Source organism: Triturus cristatus, chromosome 1_1 (genome assembly GCF_964204655.1).
Source record: "Triturus cristatus chromosome 1_1, aTriCri1.1, whole genome shotgun sequence".
Lineage (NCBI taxonomy): Eukaryota > Metazoa > Chordata > Amphibia > Caudata > Salamandridae > Triturus > Triturus cristatus.
This window is the reverse complement of record NC_140579.1, coordinates 12,823,162-12,840,838: the sequence shown is the minus strand read 5'-3', so window position 1 is coordinate 12,840,838 and position 17,677 is coordinate 12,823,162. Positions and strand designations below refer to the sequence as shown.

Below are 17,677 nucleotides of genomic sequence, written 5' to 3'. Positions count from 1 at the left end.
AGTGTAGAGACGAGGTTTCAAAATACACCTCATTATTATTGTGATAAATCTTTTTGTTCAATAAAATTCGGAAAAGTTTGCAAAAATCATCTATATTCTCAGCATATCTTCCATTGTCAAGATGATCGATATAAATCCTAATCAAAATGTCAGGAGGTGAGCAAGGTCGAATTATGAGTGCAACGAACCCACGAGCAGTGTTGAAAGGCAAATTTGTGCAGAGAGACAGAGTAGATAGGAGAGTTAAAGATAGAGTGCAACTGTTTAGTATATGGTGTTGTCCATGCTCTTGCGTACCAGGTTGGGTTAGTCTATTTTGTGTGTATAAGATTTGCTCCATTTCAAGCAGTCTTATATAGAAACCCCTCAATTTACATATACATAGATAAGATGTAGACGCATGACAAAGTTCAGAGCAGAATCGGAAAAACACAAACAGAAACCGAAAATTCATAACAAGTCGATGCGACCTCCGGAATAAGATGTGGTTCTACTGTGTGCTATACCTGGAATTCGTGGTGAGAAACATTATGGAACATTCTAGTTATCCAAATTCAGAACCCTCACACAGATCATGTTATTATGTCAAACAGGCATTGTCAAAACCACGGAATTATGCATAATCTGAAAACATGTCACAGTACTTACAATTCGGAGTGCCAGCTATTTCCACTTAATACAAATATTAGCATAATAGAAGGATGACAATACGTTGGATAAAAAGACGTACTAGGACAAATTTCGTTGTTTTACAAAAGAGAAAAGATGTTGGCAGTCTAGGTTACATGGCTGCCTGTTTAGTGCAAAACAAAATAAGAGACATCAAATGTCTGCGGTACCAAAGTTAGTTGCCCAAAAAGTATTGCATTTCGTGATCATAATTAAGGCCGTGTTCTACCTTACGCAAACGCATGATCCACATAGCTTCAGTCCGTCTAAGTCTGAGTTCCCTGTTACCACCACGAACGTTGGGCTGTGTTACGTCTATACCGAAAAAGGGCACATTCTTTTTTATTCCCTGTGAAGGACATGTAGCTGCATGTAAAGCTACCGGGTATTTGGGGTCCTGTTTGTGTATGGCTCGGATGTGTTCTGTGATTCTCTCCTTCAACGGTCTGATAGTGCTCCCAACATAGATGCTTTTACACATACAAATCCGCACTTATGGAAACCCAGAGTGTGTGGTTTCAACCAGGTTGTTCCCATTGTACTATGTGGGACGGTGGGGCTGAGTCTATTCTTTAACGTCTTGCCCCTCCTGAATGTGATCTGAGGATGGTTGGTGATATGGTCTTGGATAGATTTGTCTGATTGTAAGATGCCCCAGTGTCTAGTAAAGATTTTACTTGCTTGATGATGTAAATCATTAAAATCTGTTATCATTCTCACTGGTTGTTTTTGATGCGGTGTATGAATCTGAGTTCGTAGTGTGTCCTCTCTTCGTACTTTGGGTATTTTGTTCTCAGCTTCCCTTAAAACCTTGGTTGGGTAGCCCCTTCTCAAAAGTCTCTTTTTCATGTTCGTGTAGCACAATTGAAACTCTGTATCTTCACTGTAATTCCTCCTTGCCCTTAAAAATTCACCATACAATATTGCTTGGATCTGATGTGGAGGGTGTGAGCTTTCTGCGTGCAAAACTGCATTGCATGCAGTTTTCTTTCTGAAAAGTTTACTGTGAAGTAGATCATTTTTTACATATATTTCTATGTCCAAGAATTCAATTCTAGTGGTGCTTGATTACATGGTAAATTGCATTTCCCATGTGTTGTTGTCAAGATATGTGAAAAACTCTTTCAGCTGTTCCTGTGTACCTGACCTGAAAAGGGCTTATCCACTCTCCTAGCTGCACCATACAGATTGTATTCCCGTTTTAGAATTTGTGCTTTTATAGGGCAGAGCGCCAAGAATTTGCCCTGTTTACCAAAAACCCTTCCTCTGGATCTATTTTCTAGCTACAGGGTAGGCAGCCGCTACACAGCCACAACACAAGTTACACATTTTTTCAGTCACTATTCTTTTTCCAAAACGATGGATAGAAACAAAGCTGCAGATGAGCTCTTTGAAAACTTAGCAAGAGGTATAAGTACACATATCGCCTCCACCAATGGAAACCCTTCATGGTGATAAGTAACACCTTCTGAAACAGATGCAGGTAATTGCATGCAGACATAGCAATCCCTTACTTCCATTGTTTTCACATATTCATATAACAGTTTTGAAAAAACATTACTAGAAAAATTATTAATTGACCTATCTTTGTGTATGTAACTAGGAACTACCTTTTGTGAATTCTTCTCTTCATTAGTCATGTTTTCATCCATCCCAAATTCAACCTTAAAAGTAACTAATAAAATTAAAACACCCCATAGAAGTATTAATATTCCAGTACAACAGAAACACATCCTACACCACCTTTTCAGAAAGGCACATCTATTTGGGTTACTCTCTGTGTTAGCCATTCTACTCCACTACAGTTATTAATACTCTTCAAATCTCCAACGTCTTGTTCCAAACTTTTCAGCTTTTCAAAGATTTTTCTGTCCAAGTGAATTCTTCTTTTTCACTCAGTTTGGATACTCATCATTTTTCACTCCAGTTTTTCCAACATCAAATTGTATCAGATCTCCAACACTCAGTTCTTCAGTCTCTGATTCTTCTCTGATGTCACTCAACAATACTTTTAGAATTTCACCAGTTTCTTCCTCAACCACTTTTCTCAAGACCACTTCCGGATTATCTCGAGTCACTGTTTCTTCTTGTCCTCCTTCAGACAGTGTCACATAAGACCATTCCGGTGATCTGTACTTTTGGTTGGGTCTTTTAACTCTTTTTATTTCCACTGGTTCTTCTGTACTTATTGATTTTCCTTCTTCAGCCTTTGAAGTCTGACTGGATACTTCATTCACTTGTTCAGCTTCCGGTGAATCTACTCTTATTATCCTGTATCTCAGTCTTTTCACTCTGTTGTTAGGCCAACGATCTCCTTTCACAACCTTTTTAGGCCTCGCTTCTTTGACACTTTTCTCTCCAATCAAAGTTCTTTTCCTCAGAACTCGACTTCCTGTTTGTTCATCTTTCTTTCCAACCAAAGTTCTTTTCCTCAGAACTCGACTTTCTGGTTGTTCTTCTTCACCATCTGATTCTGTTTCAATTGCCTTTTGCTTTCGTTTCTTAGCAGTTTTCTTTTCTTGCACAGATTCTTTCACCACTGTTTGAGACTTCCCTACTTCTGTCCCTCCTCGAGTCTCCGACACGCAATCTTCTTGCTGTCTATTTGTCCCTTTACCTAGCTCCTCATGAATGCACCCTACACCTCCTCGGGGGTCTTCCGCAATCTGTCCCTCTCTATCTTCTTCTAACCCTGTTTCTTCAAGAATAATCTCAAGTGGTTCTTCAATCTCTTCTTCCTCTTCTGATTCAGAAGTAGTCTCTATGTGCTTTCTCTTTTCTTTTCTTTTTCCACCACTGCTACTCGAAACTTCAGGCTCTTTCACAGAATCAGAATCTGCTCTTTCTTCTGATACTCGCAGTGAATCTCTTGAAGCTCTTCCTGCTCCTTTTTTCACTGATTCTGTATCTTCTGATCTCCTCTCAGATACTCGCAGTGAATCTCTTGAAGCTGTCTCTGCTTCTTTTCTCACTGATTCTGTATCTTCAGGATCTTCACCATCACTGGAATCTGACTCTTCATAATACTCTTCACCAGATCCCCCTCTCGGGCTTGGAATTCTCAGAGTATGACTCGCATGTATCCAGTGTCTCACTCCAGCACACTTTACAGCAGTCGTTGTAGTCAGAATAACTTGTCTTGGCCTTCCCCACCTTGGAACCAAGCAATTTCTTCTTCTGTGCACCTTAATCCTCACCCAGTCTCCTGGACTTAGATCATGGGCTTGCTTCTTTTCAAGTGTGGTAGCTTCTCCTCCAATCTGGTGAAACACAGAATGGACTGCGTCAGCCAGGCCTTTACAGTAATCCAAAATCATGTCATCATTTATTGCCATCAATTTATTCACAGGCACAAATGCATGGCGCATAGCACGTCCCATGATAATTTCATGTGGACTCAAACCTGTAGTTCTGTCTGGAGTAGATCTCATAGTCATCAAGACTAGAGGAAGAACGTCTGGCCATTTCATGCCAGTGGCTAAACACATCTTTCCCAATCTGTTCTTGATCGTGCCATTAATCTGTTCAACCACACCAGAAGCCTCTGGTCGGTATGCACAATGTAGCTTCTGTTGTATTTTCAATGCTTCACAAATTAAACTAATGAGCTCATTTTGAAAGTGTCTGCCTCTGTCAGATTCAATTGTAACTGGAAACCCGAACCTAGGAATCAACTCCCTCAACAGTAATTTTGCCACTGTTAATCCATCATTTCTCCTTGTTGGATAGGCCTCCACCCACCTTGAAAACAAACAGACTACCACTAGGACATACCTTAGTCTGTTCACCTGAGGCATTTCAATGAAATCAATTTGTATTCTCGTGAAAGGACCTCCTTCTCTGCCAATGGTCCCCAAACTCACCACTGTCTTTTTCCCAGTGTTAAATTGCTGACAAATTAAACATCTCTGACAGATGCTTTCCGCAATTGCTCTAAACTTTGCATTATACCAGGTCTGCTTAAAAGACCTGATCATGGCGTCCCTCCCCAGGTGTCCCTGGCCATGATACATCCTTGCCATTGACGACAAAATTGAGTTTGGCATCACTGGTCTGCCATCTCTGTAGACCCAAACATGGTCCGTTTCTCTTGGAGCACATCCTGCTTTAATCCAATCCTGTTTTTCCTCTTCTCCTGCCTCATCTTGTAACTGTTTCACTTCATCCCATGTTTCTAAGACATTAGTAAACATCACAGAAAGAAAAGACATTTCCTCCATCCTGTCCCTGTTAATTGACAAATTCATCCTCGCACAATATTGTGCCAAATCGTTTGAGTATCTGTTGCCAACAGTAATAAAATCTTCTCCTGAAACATGTGCTGCACATTTTACAACTGCTAATTCCTTAGGCAGCTGTATCGCCTCAATCAATTTTCCAATCAGCTCAGCATTCTTTATTGGAGTTCCACTCGATGTCAAGAAACCCCTCTGTAGCCACAATTGGCCAAAATCATGCACCACTCCAAACCCATACTGACTATCAGTCAACACAGTTATTCTCATATCCTTCCCAATCTCACAAGCTCTTGTCAATGCCACCAATTCAGCAACTTGTGCAGATTTCACTCCTTTCAACGGTGATGCTTCCACAACCTCTGAAACTGTGCACACTGCATATGCTGCACATAACACACCACTTTCATTTCTCAAGCATGATCCATCCACAAAAAACACATCATCATTCTCAGGCAAAGGAACATCTTTAATGTCTGGTCTTGGTTTCGTACAGTATTCCAGCACATCCAAACAATCGTGATCATCTTCCATTCTTATTCCCACATTCTCGATGTCTGGCAAAAGTGTTGCTGGATTCACATTTGTACATCTTTCAAGAGTCACATTCGATGCTCCCAGAATCACTTTCTCATACCTTGTCAGCCTACTGTTTGACATATGCTGAGTTCTACTTCTTGTCAAAAGAATTGCCACATTGTGAGGTACGAATACCCTTACAGGATACCCCATTATGATCCCCTCACTCTGCTCCAGGCTTCTGCATGTTGCAGCCACAGATTTTAAACAACCTGGTAAACCCACAGCTACAGGGTCAAGTGTCGATGAAAAATATGCAATAGGCCTTCTCAATTGCCCATGCTTCTGGATTAACACTGAAAGTGCACATCCATTTCTCTCACTGCAGTATAGTTCAAACTCTTTTTCATAGTCTGGCATACCCAGAGCTGGAGCTTCACACATCTTTGTTTTAAGCTCTTCAAATGCTGCCAATTGTTCTGCATCCAATTCCAATGGATCTGTCATGTCACATTTTGTCAACTTAATCAATGGCTTTGCTATCAGGGAAAAATTAATTATCCACTGACGACAATACCCCACCATACCCAGGAACATTCTCACTTCTCTCTGAGTTTTTGGAGCTTTCATTTCTCTGATTATTTTAATCCTGTCAGTAGTCACTTTTCTCAGACCTTTCTCAATATTATGTCCAAGATAATGCACCTCTTTCTTACAAAACTGCAATTTAGCTGGGGATACTTTTAACCCTCCGTCTGCCAGATGATTCAGTAAAGCTATAGTATCCACTTCACAAGCTTCACGTGTTTTTGACGCCACAAGCAAATCATCAATGTACTGCACTAGCACTGAGCTTTCAGGCATGATCAAACTTTCCAACGATTTTTCCAATAACTGATTGAATATCGAAGGACTCTCCGTATACCCCTGTGGGATACGACACCATGCTAAAATACGCTGGCCAAACCTAAATGCAAAAATCGGCTGGCTGTCATGATGCAATGGAATTGAAAAGAATGCATGACACAAATCAATCACTGTGTACCACTCAGCATCATGTGGAATTTGATACAGAATCACTGATGGATTTGGCACGATGGGACAACATGCCACCACAATCTGATTAATCTTTCTCAGGTCCTGTACTATTCTGAACTTACCATTAGGCTTTTTCAGTCCCATTATCGGTGAATTACACGGACTACTCAATAATTCTCTCAGGACTCCTTGCTGAATCATTTTCTCAATTATAGGAGTTATTCCTTCGATTATTTCTGGTGTCATTTTGTACTGAGGAATGTTAGGATATGCAATTCCCTCTTTCAGTGCAATTTTTACTGGATCTACATTATTCATCAATCCCACATCCTCTCCTGTGAAATCCCAAACTACTCTTTTCACTGTCTCTCTCAGCACTTGAGGTAAATCCTCCGGATTGAACACTGGAAATGTACCAATTAACTCACTTTCCCTAGTCTCTATAGTCATTCGATAGAAAGCATCATCATCTGGTGTCTCAAAAGCTATTCCATCTGGTGTACAGAAAATCGTGCAGTTCATTTTGCACAATAAGTCCCTACCTAACAGGTTCACTGGACTCGTGTCACAGACTATAAATCTGTGCATGTCTGAAAATTTCCCTATCTGTACTTTCACTGGCTCAGTAAGACGTGTTCTGATTTGTGTATTGGCTACACCAACTACTTGGATTGCTTCATCCGAGAGAGGAAGATTTCTAACATCTGTTGACCTGACAGTTGATCTCGTCGCACCTGTGTCTACTAAAAAGGTAACACCCTCTTCATTTATTTTCGCATCCACAAATGGTCCTGCCTGGTCTATTTCTAGAGATGCACCAAGTATGCACTCTTCTTCCTCTCCTCGGCACCGTCAGTAATCACCTTCAGACTCACTCCCTTCACTCTTTAACAAGTACTGCTGTACCTTGTTAGTACGTCTTTGTTTGTTTACCTGCTCATCATTGAAGAATCCCGAATCCTGACTGTACTTTTGTACCCCTCTATTCTGCGGTAAAGGTGGTTTTGGCTCTTGACTCTGCTGCTGTCTCACAACTTTCTGCTGCTGCTGTTGTTGCTGCTGATTATTCCCTTCATTCTGCACCTGTTGATTCAATGATTTTCCTTCATTTAATGACGGATTAGGACATTCCGATCTCCAGTGTCCCAGTTGGCCACAGTTGTGACATGGGAACTTTTTCTTCGCTTCCTCAAGACTTCCCCTTCCCTTACCTGGTCCGTCTAAGTCTGAGTTCCCTGTTACCACCACGAACGTTGGGCTGTGTTACGTCTATACCGAAAAAGGGCACATTCTTTTTTATTCCCTGTGAAGGACATGTAGCTGCATGTAAAGCTACCGGGTATTTGGGGTCCTGTTTGTGTATGGCTCGGATGTGTTCTGTGATTCTCTCCTTCAACGGTCTGATAGTGCTCCCAACATAGATGCTTTTACACATACAAATCCGCACTTATGGAAACCCAGAGTGTGTGGTTTCAACCAGGTTGTTCCCATTGTACTATGTGGGACGGTGGGGCTGAGTCTATTCTTTAACGTCTTGCCCCTCCTGAATGTGATCTGAGGATGGTTGGTGATATGGTCTTGGATAGATTTGTCTGATTGTAAGATGCCCCAGTGTCTAGTAAAGATTTTACTTGCTTGATGATGTAAATCATTAAAATCTGTTATCATTCTCACTGGTTGTTTTTGATGCGGTGTATGAATCTGAGTTCGTAGTGTGTCCTCTCTTCGTACTTTGGGTATTTTGTTCTCAGCTTCCCTTAAAACCTTGGTTGGGTAGCCCCTTCTCAAAAGTCTCTTTTTCATGTTCGTGTAGCACAATTGAAACTCTGTATCTTCACTGTAATTCTCTATAGTCATTCGATAGAAAGCATCATCATCTGGTGTCTCAAAAGCTATTCCATCTGGTGTACAGAAAATCGTGCAGTTCATTTTGCACAATAAGTCCCTACCTAACAGGTTCACTGGACTCGTGTCACAGACTATAAATCTGTGCATGTCTGAAAATTTCCCTATCTGTACTTTCACTGGCTCAGTAAGACGTGTTCTGATTTGTGTATTGGCTACACCAACTACTTGGATTGCTTCATCCGAGAGAGGAAGATTTCTAACATCTGTTGACCTGACAGTTGATCTCGTCGCACCTGTGTCTACTAAAAAGGTAACACCCTCTTCATTTATTTTCGCATCCACAAATGGTCCTGCCTGGTCTATTTCTAGAGATGCACCAAGTATGCACTCTTCTTCCTCTCCTCGGCACCGTCAGTAATCACCTTCAGACTCACTCCCTTCACTCTTTAACAAGTACTGCTGTACCTTGTTAGTACGTCTTTGTTTGTTTACCTGCTCATCATTGAAGAATCCCGAATCCTGACTGTACTTTTGTACCCCTCTATTCTGCGGTAAAGGTGGTTTTGGCTCTTGACTCTGCTGCTGTCTCACAACTTTCTGCTGCTGCTGTTGTTGCTGCTGATTATTCCCTTCATTCTGCACCTGTTGATTCAATGATTTTCCTTCATTTAATGACGGATTAGGACATTCCGATCTCCAGTGTCCCAGTTGGCCACAGTTGTGACATGGGAACTTTTTCTTCGCTTCCTCAAGACTTCCCCTTCCCTTACCTGTAAATCTTGGTCTATTCCCTGTATTATTTCCTGGATTATTTGCCTGTTCCACCAACTGTGCTTCCTGTCTCTCTGCAACTTTCACCTGTGCCCACATTGCTTTTTCTTTTAACTTTCTTTGCTTTGCTTCAATTTCATCACTGAAATATTTTGCATGTCTCAGAATCTCATCCACTTTCTTACTCTGCCAATCCACTGTGTTTTCACGAATTCTCTCACCAATTTCAGGTCTAAGGCCATATACAAATCTGTACACAAAATGGCTCAGATCTTTGTCACCCAGGTGTTCATCTCCACTGAACTGTTTAAAAGCCAGTATCAGCCTTTCGTAAAAAGCATGAACTGATTCCTTCGGTTCCTGTTGTGTACGATCTATCTTAACCCAGTCTGTCTCTTTTGGGGGAACTTTACTCTTCAGGTATACCATCACCTGATCGTACTTCCTCATTACCTCTGGATCTGGTGCCCCTGTTCTCGGATCTCTTGGATATTCCTCACTAGGCCAACTCACAACTATTTTACACTCAGTCCACAAGTCTCCTGGAACAATTATGTCAAACAAACTATTCAAGTCAACCCACAGCACTTTTGACAATTTCACAAACCTGTCTACCTGCCTATACCACTCTACGGGTTTTTCTCTCAATCGAGGGAAATCATTTGTAAATGATAAAATATCCTGTCTGGTCCATGGAACATGTACATACCCTCCTCCAGGTATTTCTCTCATGGGAAACTGCTCCACTGGCTTCTCCGATTCTCTCACTGGAAATGCTGAATAAGTTGTTCTATCTTCAGATTCCTCTCTCTTTTTATACCACCTATCCTTCCACTTTTCTACATCACCCCATCTACGCAGTAATGCCACCATTTCCTTAATCTGTCCTATTCTACCAGAAGTATTCAAATTTTCTATATCCTTCTCTGTGAAATCCATCCTGTACGTTTTCTGTAAAGCCTTTACTTTGTCAATGTCAACTCCTTGGTCATTTGCTATTGCTCTCAATCTATCATGTGTATGTCTGGCTCTCCATGTTATGTTTTTACACATAAATAATATTTCACCATCATTGTGACTTTTCAAAATTTCTGTCGGGATTGTTCCTGTCACTAACTCTTCTAATTCTACTCTTAATTTGCTCACATCAATAATTTCCTGATTTTTGTCTTTTTTCTGAAGCACTTTCATCCAGTCGTTTAAATCATCAACTGTTATTTCTGCTGTCTTTCTCACTTGAACCCCCCTTTTCTGTGGTTCTAATACTGGCATTCCTGAACTACCGGTATCACTGATTTCCATTAATTCGCTATCTCCGTCATGTCTTGTTTGTCTCAGGTCATTCTTCCCTGTTCTTTTATCTGAATCTCCTGAAGGACCAGCTGTACTACCTGGAAAATATGGAATTACCAGTCCATTTTCACCTGACTTTTGTCTATCAATCACAGGAATTACCGGACCTATAGTAACTGGTACCGTCACAGCTTCCATGTTCATCGTTAACTCTCTAATCTTTTCAGTCAGTTCTGTTGTCGTCTTTGCTAATTGTCTGGCATTTCTGGCATTTTCCTCCTCTCTTATAGAATCACTAGTTCTTGATTCAGGTGTCATTTTCCCTTTCTCAACTGTATTTCTTATTGGAGAAATAACTGGTGTACTGTCTTCTGATTCTGATCTATATGGAGGTGGTCTCTTGTACATCATGTCATTTAAAATTTCATCTTCATACTCTCCATACCTCCTCCTTTCTGTCTCAGAACCTCTTTCTTCCGCAGGAGCAGAAGCTTCAATTGTTCTCATCGGGTATAATCCCTCTGTCATACAACCTTCCCGCCATCTTTTCATCCTTTCCTGATGTGACTCACTATCATGTCTCCTCCCAAACATGTACCTGTGGTACCCTCTAGACCTTTGCTTTTCTCTGTCATGAACCTCTTCTTCCCATTCCACTAAAGCCTCAAACTGTGTAGGTCTCGGTCTCGGGTCTAAGCACAGCATCTTTTCCCGTAAATTTCTCAACACAGCCATATTAAATGAACCATCTTCCGGGAATGCTAAAACACCATCTTCTTTCGTATACCTTACCCAATTCTGTAACCATACACAGGTATGTAATCCATATTTCGCAACCATGAAGGATGCAGGTGTTTTCGGCGGAGGCAGTAACTCACCCTCTCTTGTCTTAACCTCTTTATCCTTACTAAACCATTTCTTAACTTTTCCAAAGAATGTCTTTTTCTTCTTCTCTTCTTGATAATACATTTTAGCTAATCTTATTTTAAAACTTTCTATTTTTAAAGATTTGCAAACTTAATTCTCGTTTACGCACCAGTCCTGGTACGTCTACGTCACTAAACTGCTCTACCAATCCCTGCGCGACTCACACTAACGCACCAATCCTAGCGCGAACCCTTCTCTGAGTCACTGTCCAATCAGTGCGAACCTCCTGACGTCAGCAGCCAATCAGTGCGCGAACCTCTTAACGTCAGCAGCCGCTGCAGTGTCTGTCTCCTGTCTCTGTCACTTGTCTACCCCTCCTTTACAAAATACTCTCAGTAGACTTCGTGTGTCAAAATTCTACAAAATCTATTAGTCACTACATAAAAAACATTTCCATTGTCTGCTTCGCTAACCACAGAATAGTAAAAGAGTCTATTTCTCAAGAGACAACAATTTTACATACATCTCATAACTGTTTCCTCCAGGACGTATCCAAAAGAGTATTACAATCAATAAATGTATATGCATTCACGCACAATCATACGAAAGAGAAAAATATAATACATACACACAGAATCCTGCTTCTTGAGAACAGCGCACAATCTGCCTCTGCACAGAATTATAACTCACAATAACCAAGCAGCTTACCTCTGCCCAGTTCTGCAAACAAGCTCAGAGAATACCTATTACTCCTCCCGCAATAAGCTTTAACGGCAATCTTTACGGATCCCTGGGACTTAAGACCAGAGTTTCACAGATAACCTTCACTACGATACACACTCCTTATATACCAGAAATTTCTAATAGTAACATACAATGTCACTGATTCCGAACCCAGACAATAAATGAACGCGCAACTTCTATTGTTACACGTAATTCCTTACAATTCCGTCTTTCCTGAGAGCAGCATATACACCTTCTCCTGCTCTACTACGGAACTGCTTCCAGCTTCCAAATTCCAGAAGCACTACATTTAACTCAACATGACGACTCCAACATTTAGTATTAGTACATATACCCAAAACACCAAAAATAAATCAATAATCAATAAGCTAGTTTACAAGCAATCTTATCTTATCTTATCAGATCAAGACAACCATCTAAAACCATCCTCTGCTACCAGAGAATCTGATGCAGATCAGGATGATAAAATAATATCCACTACCACAGATAGAGTAATCTTCACAGTTACACGCACATACATACATCATACACTAGGGCCCATTTCACTTACACGTACTCCGATACTCCATCAGCGGCAAACCTGTAAAAAGAAAACACCTAAACACCCTGCACCTGCATCTAGGCGATAGGACCAGTTTTAGTGGCTGTCCAACACAATATAAACAATCTATAAACAATAATCAATAATAATTCAATAACTTGACAAGAAAAGAAATAACCAACACCATGTTTCAAAATTATATTGCTTTATCTAAAATTAGTCAGAATGAAATCAGAATAAATCATTTCTCATAATTACCTATTCTAACTAGTGTCAGAACGGGTCAGGACCAGTCTCTTTGAAAAGTCTTTTCAGGATAGAGTCCTCAGCATTGGTCATCTGCAACGCAAGTTCACGCAGCAAGGCGACGAAAGAAAGAGTGGGGAAGAGCCCTCCCTATGCTAACATTTTTATACCACGAAATACAATGAAAACCCACATTTAAAGTTTGTATCACCATGAAGAACAAGAAGGATGGGATGTATCTTGACTACATCCTGAGAAACTCCGCTCAAGAAAAGTCTTAACTATGATTCTGCAACATTTCATATTTGTTTCCTTCGACAAGCCAGTTTTCGCACAGAGTTTTCTAAAGCTCATTGTCTTTCAAGGACGAGCATTACTTTTGGAGATCCTCCAAGCTTGCTGATGTCCTCCCGGAAATATCCTAATAAGGACTGCCGACAATTTCTCTGTTAGCTGAACACCAGCAGGGGTCTCTCTTGATACACCAAAAATTTCTACGCCTGAAATACATCTCAGCCAGGCTTCAAATTATTCTCGAAAAGGCCTCCATAGGCCTCAATAGACCATCTTTAATTAAAGAGACAAAATAAAGATTACTACATCATAATGATTAAACAGTGTTAACCCCACTAATACCCTTATGTGTATGCATTTATCTAGCTTTGCGACATACAGAGCATTAATTCAGACAGCATTTTGTGCTCAAAAATAAATAGCACACAGCAACATTAAACATAGAAGACTTTGCACGTTATTGTAAAACAAATAAAGCACATACACGCTAACCCATGTGTAATCCCCTTCCGTGTTAAAACAAACAGGTTGGTTAATATAACACACTTACACAAGACAAATAATTAATCGTTAATTATTAATAATTAATAAACGCATAGACATGCCAGAGCTTCAAAAGCCCCAGAATTTTCTAACAGAAAACTCTGCTCCAGCAACGGAAAGAAGGATTGAGAGATAAATGTGTTGAATTAGAGAGTTTAAAGAAGTTAGAAAACTCTAAATGGTGGGACGGCACCACCTTGAAACAGTATCTAAGATTGAAACATATACCTAGGGGACTTAGAGCCCAAATTTTAGCTACATATGATGACTTGGACGTAGACCTATTGGAGAAATGGGAGGAGGCACTGACCTGCAATTCCAATACTCTAATGGATATTCTAATTGAGAGTGCTGACCGGAAGGTCAACAAACTCCAAACTGAGATTGCTTCTTTAGAGCAGGAAATTAAAGATCTTAACTTACCAGAAGGAGAAGAACTACGCTATTCTGGAAGATATCCTAGCGAAACATCAGAATGAGATTAAGAACAGGGAAGCGAGACAGCTCAAAAGGGATGAGATAGACTACAAAGAAGGTAGGATTTTTACCTATGCCAAGAAATATGATTCACTTGTTCGTAGCATACCACAAGTTGACCAAGCAGTCAGAACAGGGACAGGACAGACCTCAATCTCTTCTAGCTCCACCTCACTAAGTGCTATGAGCGTCCGTGGGAGTGACGCTGAGAACTCTGATGGCACTAGCCTAAACAAGTCCTCTTTTTTAAGGGAGGTTCAAAGAATCAAGAGAGGCAACAGGACACCTTTAGATCCAAAACCTGTGGGGGTTGGAGAGCGGGACGTAGAGGAAAACAAAAGGAAGCTGAGATCCGGGATGATAAAGAACAAATAGTTTTTAGAGAAGAAGAGGTTCAGGTTATTAACTTCACTTCAAAACCACTGACTTCTGAAATGACTTCTCTTTTAAGCAAGGGACTTAACTTTAATCCCCTTTCTAGTGGAGATATTTGCAGACTTAAGATAGATCTATTCAAATTTGTCAGAGGTCTCAAAATATAAAAACATTTTTCATGTAACCAATTGATTAATAAAAATGTTAAGAACACTAAACACTGAATTTGGGTTTGATGTTTTAACTATCAAAAGATATTCAGGTGACACAATTACTTTTATCCCTAACGTATCTCGAGCAGCCACCCCATGACATGGACTTACTACTGGAAGAACTTAACATTGAGCCAGACTACAGTTTAGCTAGTGGTCTAAAATCCAAATCGAAATGGGTGCCAACTCTTCCCGGGGGTAACGCAATTGACAACTACCACAAACGTGTATTAGAAGACCTTGATAAAATAGATAAAAAGAGAACAAAGACTGCCTTCCGCTACAGAGACAATTTAACACAAGGGGAACGCCTTGCACTCAAAACTCCCAGTAGCGACCAAGAGATCCTAATACGAGAAGCAGACAAGGCTGGAAATGTTGTAGTTATGAACCTAAGTGACTACAACAACGAACTTCTGACCCAGCTTGGGGACAACACTTGTTATGAGCATCTCACTTTCAGCCCAATAGGCCCACTGACAATTGAAATAAATAAGAAACTAGACATTTGGCACAAAGCTGGACTACTCAATGAGGAAGAATTCCTTTATCTAAAAGTTTTCAGACCTACCTACCCATGGCTGTACACACTTCCTAAAGTCCACAAACACCTCCCATTTCGTCCTGGTGGACCTATAGTGTCAGGAATGGGGGGTCCTACAGAGAGGCTTGCAGAGTATATTCATCTATTTCTTGGCCCTCTGGTATGCAACCTGCCCTCCTACATACAGGACATAAAACATATGCTCAGTTTATTGGCAGATCTCCAGTGGCAACCGGGCACCATCTTGGCCACTTTAGACGTTGTGTCTTTATATACCAGCATCAGACCAGACCTAGGAATGCGTGCTATCACTAAACTACTGCACAACAGACCTGCTACCCAGTATCAACACACGAACATGCTAATCTCCGTGATGGAGTTGATCTTACAGACCAACTTTTCCATGTATGACGCACACTGGTACAGACAATCAAGGGGAGTGGCCATGGGATCAAAGTTTTCGCCATCCTTTGCGAATCTATTCATGGGCTCTTTGGAGGCAGATTTAATTTGGGGTAAGAAAGGGGCTCAATGGATCGACTATTATCTTTTGGGGTCGATACATTGATGATTGTCTCCTTTAATGGCCAGGTACACAGGAACAGCTGAAAGAGTTTTTCACATATCTTGACAACAACACATGGGAAATGCAATTTACCATGGAATCAAGCACCACTAGAATTGAATTCTTGGACATAGAAATGTATGTAAAAAATGATCTACTTCACAGTAACCTTTTCAGAAAGAAAACTGCGTGCAATGCAGTTTTGCACGCAGAAAGCTCACACCCTCCACATCAGATCCAAGCAATACTGTATGGTGAATTTTTAAGGGCAAGGAGGAATTACTGTGAAGATACAGAATTTCAATTGTGCTACACGAACATAAAAAAGAGATTTTTGAGAAGGGGCTACCCAACCAAGGTTTTAAGGGAAGCTGAGAACAAAATAAAGCACGAAGAGAGGACACACTACGAACTCAGATTCATACACCGCATCAAAAACAACCAGTGAGAATGATAACAGATTTTAATGATTTACATCATCAAGCAAGTAAAATCTTTACTAGACACTGGGGCATCTTACAATCAGACAAATCTATCCAAGACCATATCACCAACCATCCTCAGATCACATTCAGGAGGGCAAGACGTTAAAGAATAGACTCAGCCCCACCATCCCACATAGTACAATGGGAACAACCTGGTTGAAACCACACACTCTGAGTTTCCATAAGTGCGGATTTGTATGTGTAAAAGCATCTATGTTGGGAGCACTATCAGACCGTTGAAGGAGAGAATCACAGAACACATCCGAGCTATACACAAACAGGACCCTAAATACCCGGTAGCTTTACATGCAGCTACAGGTCCTTCACAGGGAAAAGAAAAGAATGTGTCCTTTTTCGGTATAGACGTAACACAGCCCAACGTTCGTGGTGGTAACAGAGAACTCAGACTTAGACGGACTGAAGCTATGTGGATCATGCGTTTGCGTACAGTAGAACCCGGCCTTAATTATCATCACGAAATGCAATACTTTTTGGGCAACTAACTTTGGTATCGCAGACATTTGATGTCCCTTATTTTGTTTTGCACTAAACAGGCAGCCATGTAACCTAGACTGCCAACATCTTTTCTCTTTTGTAAAACAACGAAATTTGTCCTAGTATGTCTTTTTATCCAACGTATTGTCATCCTTCTATTATGCTAATATTTGTATTAAGTGCAAATAGCTGGCACTCCAAATTGTAAGTACTGTGACATGTTTTCAGATTATGCATAATTACGTGGTTTTGACAATGCCTGTTTGACATAATAACATGATCTGTGTGAGGGTTCTGAATTTGGATAACTAGAATGTTCCATAATGTTTCTCGCCACGAATTCCCGGTATAGCACACAGTAGAACCACATCTTTTTCCGGAGGTCGCATCGACTTGTTATGAATTTTCGGTTTCTGTTTGTGTTTTTCCGATTCTGTTGCTCTGAACTTTGTCATGTGTCTACATCTTATCTATGTATATGTAAATTGAGGGGTTTCTATATAAGACAGCTTGAAATTGAGCAAATCTTATACACACAAAATAGACTAACCCAACCTGGTACGCAGGAGCATGCACAACACCATATACTAAACAGTTGCACTCTATCTTTAACTCTCCTATCTACTCTGTCTCTCTGCACAAATTTGCCTTTCAACACTGCTCTTGGGTTCGTTGCACTCATAATTCGACCTTGCTCACCTCCTGACATTTTGATTAGGATTTATATCTATCATCTTGACAATTGAAGATATACTGAGAATATAGATGATTTTTACAAACTTTTCTGATTTTTATTGAACAAGGAGATTTATCACAATAATAATGAGGTGTATTTCGAAACCTCGTCTCTACACTATCTTGTGGTTTTAGTTTTGGCAGTTTAGCAATCCTTAGTCTTTCTTCTAAAAATCTCCAC

The 17,677-nt window shown here is 40.5% G+C and overlaps 1 protein-coding gene across 2 annotated transcripts in view; it reads right to left on the bottom strand.

Moving 5' to 3' along the window:
• LOC146869129 (butyrophilin subfamily 1 member A1-like) overlaps window positions 1–17,677 on the bottom strand; it is an 862,288-nt gene that overhangs the window by 618,175 nt on the left and 226,436 nt on the right. The gene's annotated exons all lie outside the window — the stretch shown is intronic.